At 45.3% G+C, this 12,530-nt stretch overlaps 1 pseudogene; it reads right to left on the bottom strand.

Moving 5' to 3' along the window:
- Positions 1 to 3,792: 3,792 nt before the first annotated feature.
- Positions 3,793 to 5,845, bottom strand: LOC128592416 (nuclear receptor coactivator 7-like; annotated as a pseudogene).
- Positions 5,846 to 12,530: the final 6,685 nt, after the last annotated feature.

The raw sequence follows: 12,530 nt of genomic DNA on the forward strand, positions 1-12,530 counted from the left end.
TATCATTCTCATGAGCATGTAATTGGTTATGTATTGGTTTCATATTAGTATGAAGTACATTGACTATTTATTTTTCCATTCTGGCATCACTTTACTAAGAAGAATGTATTTCAAATCCATCCAGGTAAATGTAAAAGACGTACAGTCTCCATCTTTTTTAATGGATGAACAATATTCCATGGTTACATATACCACCATTTGTCGATCCATTCATGGGTTGATGGGCACTTAGGTTGTCTCTATGACTTTGCAATCATGAATTGAGCCACAATAAACATTGTAGTGCAAATGTCTTTGTGGTAAAATGATTTTTGTTCTTCTGGGTAGATACCTAGTAATGGGATTGCAGGGTCAACTGGAAGGTCTACTTTTAGATTTTTAAGTATTCTCCATATTCTCTCCAAAAAGGCTGTATTAGTTTGCAATCTCACCAGCAGTGTAGAAGTGTTCCCTTCTCTCCACATCCAACTTTGTGATGTGGGCTAACCTCGCTGGAGTTGCATGAAATCTTGGACTGTTTTGATTTGAGGTATTATCTTAGAGTAGTTTTGATTTGCATTTCTCTGATTATTAAAGACAATGAGCATTTTTTCATGTGTGTTTTTTTTATTTTTATTTTTTTTGGCATTTGTCTGTCATCCTCAGAGACATTTCTGTTCAAATCTTTTGCCCAATATAGAAAGGGTTGTTTGCAATTTTCTTACTGGTTAATTTGAGTTCTCTGTAGGTTCTAGTTATCATGCCTTTGTGAGATTCATAAAATGCAAAAATTTTCTCCCATTCTGTAGGCTGTGTGTTTACTTTGTGGTATGCTTAGCTTGACTAAATCCCAGTTATTTATTTTTGGTGTTGCTTCTATTGCTAGGGTGTGTCTTCCTCATAAAGTTTTTTCCCAGGCCAATATCTTCAAGTGTTTTCTTCACACTGTCTTCTACAATTTTTATTGTTTCATGTCTTTAATTTAAATTTTATATCCAATGAGAATCAATTTTTGTCAATGGTAAGAGGTGTGGATCCAGTTTCAGTCTTCTACATATGCAGAACCTGTTCTCTCAGCACCATTTGTTAAATAAGAATTCTTTTCTCCATAGCTTATTTTTGTTAGGCTTATCAAAGATTTAATTACAATATGCGGCTGGGTTTCTGGATTCTCTATCCTATTCCATAGATTTACGTCCCTATTTTTGTGTCAGTACCATGCTGTTTTGATCACTAAACCATGTAAATACAACCTGAAATCTGGCCATGTGATGCCTCTAGATTTGTTTTTATTTCTAAGAACTGCATTGCTATTTGGGTTTTTTCTGGTTTCCTATGAATTAAGGTACTATTATTTCAAATTCTTTAAAGTATGACATTGGTTCTTTGATGGAGATTGCATTCAATCTATAAATTGCTTTGAGTAGTATGGACATTTTTACAGTGTTGATTCTTTCCAGCCATGAGCATGGCATGTTCTTCCATTTGTTAACATCATCCACTATTTCCTTTCTCAAAGCTTTATAATTCTCTTTATAGATCTTTTGCATCTTGGGTATTTCAACTTATTTTGTGCTATTTGAAAAGAAATGGAGTCTTTGATTTTATTATTGGCTTGACAACTGTTGGCATATATGCATGTTACTGATTTGTGGGTGTTTATTTTGTGTCCTGAGATGCTGATATATTCCTTGATCGCTTCTAAGTACTTTGTAGTTGAGTCCCTGGGGTTTCCTCCTCCCATTTCAACTCTGTGCACCTTGGGTTTTGGCTGCAGCTGAGATGGGCAGTTTTAAGCAGTCTGGGACTCACTTGTTATGGACAGTATGTCAGCACAGGCACTGGCTTTCTCCAGCACAGGAGACTATCCTGGCTTGGAAGATAATGGGATTGAACTTCCTAAGTGATGTTCTCAATCAGTGAAATAAGAGCCAGTGGCTATAAATGCTTCAGAGTCTGGTCTTTCAGGGGACATTTCTGAGTTTGCCACTGTACAGGGAGACCTCAGCAGTGCACCTTATATTAGCTGCTCCTGTGCCATTTTCCTCTCCTCACTCCCTCACCCCTGTTTCCATGGTTTATCTGCCAAACAGACTACCTGCCATCAAACCTTGGTCTGAATCTCTGCTTATGGGGATCCAAATAAAGACAGGAGCAAGACCTGGTTTTTTGTCTCTGAACCTCCCTTGATTATCCCATTTGGAACTACTATCCTGGGCTTTGACCCTGCTAACAAGGTTGCCTGGACTCTATTGCATAACATGTTGGTCTTAGCTTCACCTATGCTGACAAAACAGGCCAGTGTGTATGCAAAGTAGGGCGAGGAGCTGCCATGCTGCTACAAAATGCTGATTCATGGAAGTGGAAACAGTGAGAACGTGCCTGGCAGACTATCCTGCATCTCACAACTGGCCCTGCCTTGCAGAACATTCTTCCCCTTTAGATCACAGGGCAGCTTGGGAATCTTCCACATAGCCACCCTCACTCTCCTGTCACTAGGGGGCAGGTGCGTGTGTGTGTGTGTGTGTGTGTGTGTGTGTGTGTGTGTGTGTGTGTGTGTTGGGGTCTGCCAGCCCCTATTCTTTTCTCCCACATAGGCACTTGATGAAATCTTCATAGGAATCCAACTTGGTTTGTGCTTTTCAGAGGACAAGGACTAATGTTGCTGGTTTTCTTTCTTCAGGTCTTTGGTCTCAGGGAATCAAAGAGGGAAACCAGAGACCACAGATCAGTGGTAAGATGGAATTTTATTAGACAGAAAGGAATACAGAAGGAGTAAAAAGCATCTGAGTTTCCCGCAGAGTGAAAGACATAAAACAGGAAGACTCTATGTGAGCTCTTTGTCTAGCTGTATTAGGTCTTGAGAATTACACTGGACAGGACAGGGCAAATGGAAACATGTTTTCAATGTTAATGAGTGTTATTGACAAGTGAACGGATGCCAGTCCCTCCCGCTCAGGGCAACAGGTCAGGGTGTCCTCTTCATGAAATTGCCTAGGCCTAAACTGAGGCAAGGAAGAGACAGCACGGGCACAAGTGTCAGAGCGCATATAGGCCAGGCCCCGCCTTTCAGGTGTTGCTGCTGCTGACCTCAGTCTCCCTCTCCCAGAAATCTTTCCAATCACCCTCCAAGTCTCTGAGGCCATCCTACAGAGACCCGAGCCCAGGACATGACCTGCTGGTCTCTGAGGTGAGAAACCTGTAGCTCCCCCCTGCCTGGATCTGGACCCCACACTATTCCTTCTCTGCAGGCCAGGTCTCTTCCCTTACTCTTACGAAGGGGGTGAAACACATTTAGTCCTAGAACTTTCCTCAACTCACAGAGGCGGTACCGTCCCTGCCCAGATTTGAGCCAGACTGTCTGATTCTACTTAGGCACACATCATGTATTACCATTTTCATGACTTCGGTCCATGGCGCACCTTTAATGAACACCTGTGCTGCCTGCTAAGAGGTTTTTCCCTTTTGGTCCAACTCAGGCCTTAACCACTGTCAACCATGGGGTCTTGGTCTCTTCAGAAGATGTAGGGTCCAGACTGCTGTTTGTGGGCAATAGTTTATTGACCCTGATACCAAATACTGATGAGAGAAAATCTTAAAAGACCAAGATATATAGAGATAGCTCTCGATAAATTGTCAACATTGGCCTGAACCCTGAAATATTCTTTGGAATTACTGTAAAAGATATTGGAGCATAAGATTTTTGAGTCAGGTTGAATCCTGGGCCTACCCGATGTCCCATTTCTCTCCTGAGCTTTGTAGCAAGAAGCTCTCTGTGAACTGTCTTCTTTGCCAGGTCATGCTCTGAACAGGTCAATCAGGAAATATCTGTTGGACCATGGATGGGGTGTGAGTGGCAAAGGATTTTCTGATTGGTTTTCCCACTTTGATGCACAGGAACATGAGTGGGGTCTTGCTTTTTTCTTCTTTTGAAGGAAGCATGTCTTCAATGGGTACTTGAATTCTCTTTAATAGCCATAACTGAATTTTAGTTTTATTATCTGTTTGTGTGCCTTCACAGCCGTTGTCCAGAGTTGATTCCAGAGAGGTGTCTAGAGGCTCTTTAATCATACTTTCTTCTGTAGAAAGATCCATTTTCATTGGAATGGGGCTCTCTCTCTTTCACCCTGGTTTTATCTGGCTCTTTATTGCCCTCAGTTGAGGGATCATTTGCTTGAGGAAAAGAACTACTAAGGGTGATGTCTATTCCCACCGGTTCAATACTTTTGCCATCACTTAATTCTGCCTTCTGCAAATTTTCAGGTAACTGCAACCCTTCTTTGTTCTTAGGAAGGTGATATTCAATAAGTTTAACTTCATCTAGATCTTCATGTATGTTCAGCGTGTTTTCCACCTGGCTGTGTGGGGGCCAGCTGCTTGTCCACTTCTGACATTATATCTTGCTTTACACAGCTTTCTAAATCTAGGGCCCCTTCAGTTCAGCATCATTCCCTGCTTCTGAAAAGTTCAAGGTTGACTGCACCTGCTTTTCCATAGCAGAATTGAATCTCTGTGACTCAGCCCTCTTCTGCTCTTCTGAGTTGAGAAAAAGGCACTTCTTTGAGGGGTCCATTTTGTCCATTCCACTATCAGGTTGAGAAGGAAATTCTTCTGAATCCCCGAAGTCATCACCTTCCACTAAAAGAGAGCGTTTTCTTTGGCTGAAGATTCAAATGCAAAGTGAGTATCAGAAGGTCCCTTGCTGAGCTTTGTTACCATGAGAGAGTCACTGGCTGTCTCCCTGGAAGATTCCAGTTTCCTTCATTTTTCTGACACAGAGCTGCCTGAGGGCTTCCTATGTGTGTGTTCTGTTGATTTCTCCAAGGACCCTGTTGATTTGTAATCCAAAGTAATGGTTCTCTCTCCACTCTGCTGTCGTCTTTCCTTGTTGATGGATTTGAACTTGCTGAATGGGTTGATGTCCTTTTCTGAAGCCAGGTCTTCCCATTCTCCAGGCCTGTACAGAGGACAAAGACCCTGAGGTAGGTCAGATGGCAAGGCATCTTTGATCTTCATGTGAGAGATGTCATTGTAGAGGGACATGGAAACAACCTCTTCCGTGGGGCAGATGAGGCCGTAGTCCTCATACCCATTTTCCATAACCAAGGGATGGGACTTAGGAGGGTCAAACATGATGTTATTTGGAGTGACAATCATGATGCCTCCAACCACACCGTTTCCATCAGTGAAGTATTGACAGTTCATTTTTAAAAATTTCACCACTCCTGTCTCATCTTCTGCAGAAGTAGATGATAAAACTCTTTCGATGGGTTTTAAGGCCTTTCGTGCTAAGTCAGCATCAGGCAGTTTGTCACATGCGGCATCTGACGATGAAGGAGAGAGGGTAACACCGGGACTGGATGATGACAGCCTTAAGGTCCTGGAAGGATAGTTGGCATCTGGCACAAAAAGGACCTGGCCTGGAGCAATAGTAGTTTAAAGAGTTTACTCAGTTCCACTAACTTATTGGGAGTGATGTTAACTTCAGTGCTACGGAGTGTAGGATATCCAGGCTTCCAGCGGTGTATTCCATGAGACCACGGGGCTTCTGAACCACCACCTTCTTCTCTTTTTATCATGAGTTTTGTTTTGATTGTCATCAATACTGTAATATCTCTGTAGCTCTATACGTCTGATCTCTCTTAACTGGTTAGTTTTCTCTGTTTCTTCTCATAAGTAACATATTCCTCTTCCGCAGCATTGTTGTGTCTGTCTTGCTCTAAAATGACGCTGATAACCTCTTCTTTCCCCGTATGAGTCCTTGTAGCTAAAGCTGAGGCTGTTTCTGCATTTTGTTTGGCTTGTTTTTTTCCAATCGAGCAAAATAACTTTGTTTCCGTTCCTTCTTCTCTTCCTTGGTATCCATACTACACCATCAAAAGTGCAAAGTATTTGGAAAAGTCCTTTTTTCAAGATGGACGAGTCATAACCCTACAGGGCGGGGACGCCGGCTCCTGGGGTCCGGGAGAAGGAGGTCGGACTCGCGCATTTCTGGGAGCGGTGGCCTCTGCCGCGGGCGCAGGGCAGCACGTCCTCTCGGGTGGGAGGAAGGAGGGGTCGGGAGGACCTTGGGACGAGGAGCAGCCGTGGGAAGAGGCGGGAGAGCCGGGGCGCGTTCCTGCCGGCCCCGCGTCCCGACCCGGGGGGTGCAGCCCGTGCCGGGATCTCTCAGGCCTCTCCCCACCCGTGGTGCCTCGCCGGCCCTGCAGCAGCGCGCACGGTCAGGGCCTCGGAGAGTTGCCGGTGGCGCGAGGAGGTTCGGGAGCTCGGAGACTCCGGCTGTGGACGCGGCGGGGTCCGGGGCGCTCGGCCGCGGGGCTCGGAGACTCCGGCTGTGGACGCGGCGGGGTCAGGGGCGCTCGGGCGCGGGGCTCGGGGACTCCGGCTATGGACGCGGCAGGGTCCGGGGCGCTCGGCCGCGGGGCTCGGAGGCTCCGGCTGTGGACGCGGCGGGGTCCGGGGCGCTCGGCCGCGGGGCTCGGGGGCTCCGGCTGTGGACGCGGCGGGGTCCGGGGCGCTCGCCCGCGGGGCTCGGGGGCTCCGGCTGTGGACGCGGCGGGGTCCGGGGCGCTCGCCCGCGGGGCTCGGGGACTCCGGCTGTGGACGCGGCGGGGTCAGGGGCGCTCGGCCGCGGGGCTCGGGGACTCCGGCTGTGGACGCGGCGGGGTCCGGGGCGCTCGGCCGCGGGGCTCGGAGGCTCCGGCTGTGGACGCGGCGGGGTCCGGGGCGCTCGCCCGCGGGGCTCGGGGACTCCGGCTGTGGACGCGGCGGGGTCCGGGGCGCTCGCCCGCGGTGATCTGAGACTCCGGCTGTGGACGCGGCGGGGTCCGGGGCGCTCGGCCGCGGGGCTCGGGGGCTCCGGCTGTGGACGCGGCGGGGTCCGGGGCGCTCGCCCGCGGTGATCTGAGACTCCGGCTGTGGACGCGGCGGGGTCCGGGGCGCTCGGCGGCGGGGCTCGGGGACTCCGGCTGTGGACGCGGCGGGGTCCGGGGCGCTCGGCCGCGGGGCTCGGGGACTCCGGCTGTGGACGCGGCGGGGTCAGGGGCGCTCGGCGGCGGGGCTCGGAGACTCCGGCTGTGGACGCGGCGGGGTCCGGGGCGCTCGGCCGCGGGGCTCGGAGACTCCGGCTGTGGACGCGACGGGGTCCGGGGCGCTCGGCCGCGGGGCTAGGGGACTCCGGCTGTGGACGCGGCGGGGTCAGGGGCGCTCGGCGGCGGGGCTCGGAGACTCCGTCTGTGGACGCGGCGGGGTCCGGGGCGCTCGGCCGCGGGGCTCGGGGACTCCGGCTGTGGACGCTGCGGGGTCAGGGGCGCTCGGCGGCGGGGCTCGGAGACTCCGGCTGTGGACGCGGCGGGGTCCGGGGCGCTGGTCCGCGGGGCTCGGGGACTCCGGCTGTGGACGCTGCGGGGTCAGGGGCGCTCGGCGGCGGGGCTCGGAGACTCCGGCTGTGCCCGCAGCGTCCTCCCTGCCCCCGCGACCTCCGAGCAGAGCGCCCTGGCCGGGCTCCCCCGCCGCCCTCGGCTCTGACAGTTGTTTCTTCTAAGTCAGTTGAAGACTGGTCCCCAATCCCTTCTTGCTTGTTGGGTTTCTTCTGGGAAGTGCGGCTGATTGGGTTTTTTTATGTAAGTTATTTGGGGCTTTTGACTCGCTTCTTGAAGAACTTTCCCCTTCACTTTGACACTGGCCAAGTTTATTATTCTGTGTTTTAGAGATGACCTATTTTCTAGGAATCTTTCAGGTGTTTGATGTCCATTGTGTAGCTATACGTCTAAATTTCTGGTGATGCTCAGAAAGTTTTCCTTGATAATTTCCTCAAATAGGTTTTCTGCCCTGTAACTCTTCTTATTCACTTTCAGTGATACTTATAATTCAAATGTTAGTTGTCTTTACACATTTTGAAAATACTTTTATCTTCCTCTTTGAATAACTGGGTTATCTTGAGAGCTTTGTCTTCAAACTCTGAGATTCTTTTTTCTTGTTGGTTTACTCTATTGTTAAAGCTTTCAACTACAGTTTGAAATTTCCTGAATGACTCTTTTTTTTTTAAGTTCTATCATATCTCACTGTTTCTAGTGACTTTTGCTTTTTTTTTTTTTTATTGTTGAGGATTCATTGAGGGTACACTAAGCCAGGTTACACTGATTGCAATTGTTAGGCAAAGTCCCTCTTACAATCATGTCTTGCCCCCATAAAGTGTGACACACACCAAGGCCCCACCCCCCCATCCGTCTTTCTGCTTTTCCTCCCCCCCATAACCTTAATTGTCATTAATTGTCCTCATATCAAAATTGAGTACATAGGATTCATGCTTCTCCATTCTTGTGATGCTTTACTAAGAATAATGTCTTCCCCTTCCATCCCGGTTAATACGAAGGATGTGAAGTCTCCATTTTTTTTAATAGCTGAATAGTATTTCATGGTGTACATATACCACAGCTTGTTAATCCATTCCTGGGTTGGTGGGCATTTAGGCTGTTTCCACATTTTGGCGATTGTAAATTGAGCTGCAATAAACAGTCTAGTACAAGTGTCCTTATGATAAAAGGATTTTTTTCCTTCTGGGTAGATGCCCAGTAATGGGATTGCAGGATCAAATGTGAGGTCTAGCTTGAGTGCTTTGAGGTTGCTCCATACTTCCTTCCAGAAAGGTTGTACTAGTTTGCAGTCCCACCAGCAGCGTAAAAGTGTTCCCTTCTCTCCACATCCACGCCAGCATCTGCAGTTTTGAGACTTTGTGATGTGGGCCATTCTCACTGGGGTTAGATGATATCTCAGGGTTGTTTTGATTTGCATTTCTCTAATATAAAGAGATGATGAACATTTTTTCTTGTGTTTGTTAGCCATTCGTCTGTCGTCTTTAGAGAAAGTTCTATTCATGTCTCTTGCCCATGACTTTGGCTTTTTTTGTTGTTGTTTTGTTGATTTCCTGAAACATTCTTTTAGCTTCTTTTTATTGGCTTTCGACTTTCTCTTCAATTCCAAGGCTAGCTTTTCTATTTTTAGTAGAGATGGGTTCTCACTCTTGCTGAGGCTCACATTTCTGAGCTCAAGTCTTGAATTCCTGAGCTCAGAAATCCTCCTGCCTTGGCCTCCCAGAGTGCTGGGATAAGTGGTATGAGCCATGCACTCAGCGTGAATATTTTTCTTGCTAAATTTGTTCATTAGCTCTAGTAGTGGGTTTCCCCCCCCTCAGATTCTTTGTGATTATATTTTATATATGAAGTTCCAATATAATCATGTTATCTGTGAACAGAGATGCTTTTACTTTTTCCCTTTCAATTTGGATATCTCCAGGAACCATTATTCTGTTCACCATCTCCATGAAATAATTTTTCTTTTGCTTTCTCTTAAGAGTTAGAACGTTCAATGTTAATATTTCTGTGCCTTGCTAACTTCACTTAATATAATGTTCTTTAGTTCCATCCATGTTGCTACGAATGTAGATAGCATACTGATGCAGCATGTTTTTTGCTTTTGTGTTTTTCTTTGTAAAAAACGATTCTATCAATCTCTCTCCTTTGTTTGGAGAAGTTAATCCATTTACATTTAAAGTAATAAATCATTGGGGGTCATTTTTTTCCATTTTGCTATGTTGGGGTGGTGGTGGTTGGTTTTTGGTTTTTTCTTTCAAGACAGTGTCTCACTCTGTCATCCAGGCTGGGGTGCAGTGGTATGACCGCACTTATTGCAACCTTAAACTCCTGAGCTTAAGCAATCTTCCTGCCTCAGTCTCCTGAGTAGCTAGAAATATAGGTACATGTCACCAAGCCCCACTATTTTTTTCTTTTCTACAAAGACAGAGTTTGGTCTCAAACTCCTGGTCTGAGGCAATCTTCCTGCCCAGCCTCCCAAAGTGCTGGGATCATAGGCGTGAGTTACAACACCAAGTCTTCTATTTGTTTTTTGTATGTTTTATCACTTTTTCCTCCTCTGTTCCTCTTTGACTGCCTTTTATAGTTAGTTCATGGTTTGGAACATACCATTTTGATTCTTTTTTGAGTGTTTTATAGGTATATTCCATTTATTTTGTGTATGCATATGCGGTAATATCTGGATTATATATAACATCCTAAGCTTTAAACAATTTAACATGTGAAGCATTTTCTCCACACTTTCTTCTAGAACTTTTATTGTTCCATGTTAAATTTAAATCTTTTATCCAGCAATAGTCAATTTTTGTCAATGGTGAGAGGTGCAGATCCAATTTCAGTCTTCTACATATGGCTAATCAGTTCTCCCCATTAATGAAATAGGGATTCTTTTCCTCAGTGCATCCTCTTGTTTGGTTTATCAAAGATCAGAGGGTGATATGTGGCTGGTTTCATGTCTAGGTTCTCTATTCTATTCCATATATTTATCTATATCTTTGTTTTTGTGCCAGTATCATGTTGTTTAGATCACTATAGAATTGTAATATAATGTAAAGTTTTGTAACATGATTCCTCCAGATTTGTTTTTATTTCTTAAAATTATATTGGTTATTTTGGTGTTTTTCTGGTTCCATATGAAGAAAGGTACTATTTTTTCAAGTTTTTCAAATTATGATGTTGGTGCTTTGATGGGAATTTTGTCAAATCTGTAGATCACTTTGGGCAGTATGGACAAGGCCTGGGAAAAGACTTTATGCAGAAGACCCCCTTGGCAATTGCAGTGATACCAAAAATAAATAACTGGACATGATCAAGCTAAAAATCTTCTGCACAGATTAGAGTACCACAACTAAGTAAAACAGACAGCCTTCAGTATGGGAGAACATATTTGCATGCTATGAATCTGACAAAGGGCTGATAACTAGAATCTGCAGAGAACGGGCAGCACCTGTGTCTTGTCTCAGTGAGTAGGGCGACAGCCCCATACACCGAGGGTGGCAGGTTCAAACCTGGCCCCGGTCAAAGTGCAACAAAAAATAGCTGGGTGTTGTGGTTGCCTGTAGTCTCACCTACTTGGGAGGCTGAGGCAAGAGTATCTCCTAAGCCCAAGAGCTAGAGTTTGCTGTGAGCTGTGATACTACAGCACTTAAATAAATAAAGAAATCTGCAGAGAACTCAAATTAATCAATAAGAAAAGGACTAAGAACCCAATTTATAAATGGGCAAGAAACTTGAACAGAAACTTCTCTGATGATGACAGACAAATGGCCAACAAGCACATGAAAAAATGCTCATTGTCCCTAATCATCAGAGAGATGGGAATCAACTCCACTCAGAGAAATCTCTTAACTCCAGTGAGATTAGCCCACATCACAAAATCTAGAATCTGCAGATGCTGGCTTAGATGTGGAAAGAAGGGAACACTTTTGCACTGCTGATGGGATTACAAACTAATACAACCTATATGGAGAGGACTATGGATAATTCTCAGAGAACTAAAAGTCGACTTTCCATTTGATCCTATAATCCCATTACTAGGTATTTACCCAAGGAAAAGAAATCATTTTACTACAAGGTCATCTGTACCAGAATGTTTGTTGCAGCTCAATTCATTATTTCCAGGATGTGGAAGCAATCCAAATGCCCACCAACCCATGAATGGATTAACAAACTGTGGTATATGCACACCGTGGAGTACGGTTCAGCCATAAGAAATGAGACGTTACATCTTTTGTGTTTACCTGGATGGAGTTGAAACCCATTCTTCTTAGTAAAGTATATCAAGAATGGAAAGATAAGTATCCAATGTACTCAATATTAATATGAAACCAATATGTAAACAACTACACACCCATGTGAAAAACAGAAGTTTAGTCTAGCGCGGGGGCAAGGCAGATGAGGGAGGGACAAGAAGGAAGGGTGAGTGGTGGGATCTCACCTCACATGTACAATGTGAGGGTGTTCAGCACGCCTGTGAGTGAAGAGCTCAACTACAATGTGAACTTTACCTTCGAAATGAGAACAATGTAACCTAAACATTTGTGCCCTCGTATTAATCTGAAGTAAAATTTCAGAAATTATAAAAAACGAGTTAACATGAATAGATACCAAAGTAACTTTAATTTCATATGAAAACTCTAATCCTATACAACGCCCTCATCTCCTCATGTTATTGATTTACCAATTTATATCTTTATACATTATGTGCCCAATAATATAGATCTATAATTATAATTATATTTATTTATTATTCTTTGAAATCTTGTACATAATTACAAAGTAGAGTTGCAAATGAAAATTACAATAATACTGGCTTATATATTTGGCCATGTAGTTAACATTACTAAGTACTTTTTTTTTTTTTTTTTTTCTGAGACAGTCTCACTTTGCTGCTCTGGGGTTGAGTGCCATGGTAGCTCACAGCAACCTCAAACTCTTGGGCTCAAGTGATTCTCCTGCTTCAGCTTCCCAAGTAGCTGGAACTACAGGTGCCTGCCTCACTACCTTGCTAATTTTTCTATTTTTAATAGACGTGGGTTCTTGCCCTTGCTCAGGCTGTTCTCAAACCTACGAGCTCAAGCTATCTGCCTGCCTTGGCCTCCCAGAGTGCTAGGATTACAGGAATGAGTCACCATGCCCAGCCCATTACTATCTTTATTTTATCATATGCCTTTGAATTAT

This window comes from Nycticebus coucang, chromosome 8 (assembly GCF_027406575.1).
Source record: "Nycticebus coucang isolate mNycCou1 chromosome 8, mNycCou1.pri, whole genome shotgun sequence".
Classification (NCBI taxonomy): Eukaryota; Metazoa; Chordata; class Mammalia; order Primates; family Lorisidae; genus Nycticebus; species Nycticebus coucang.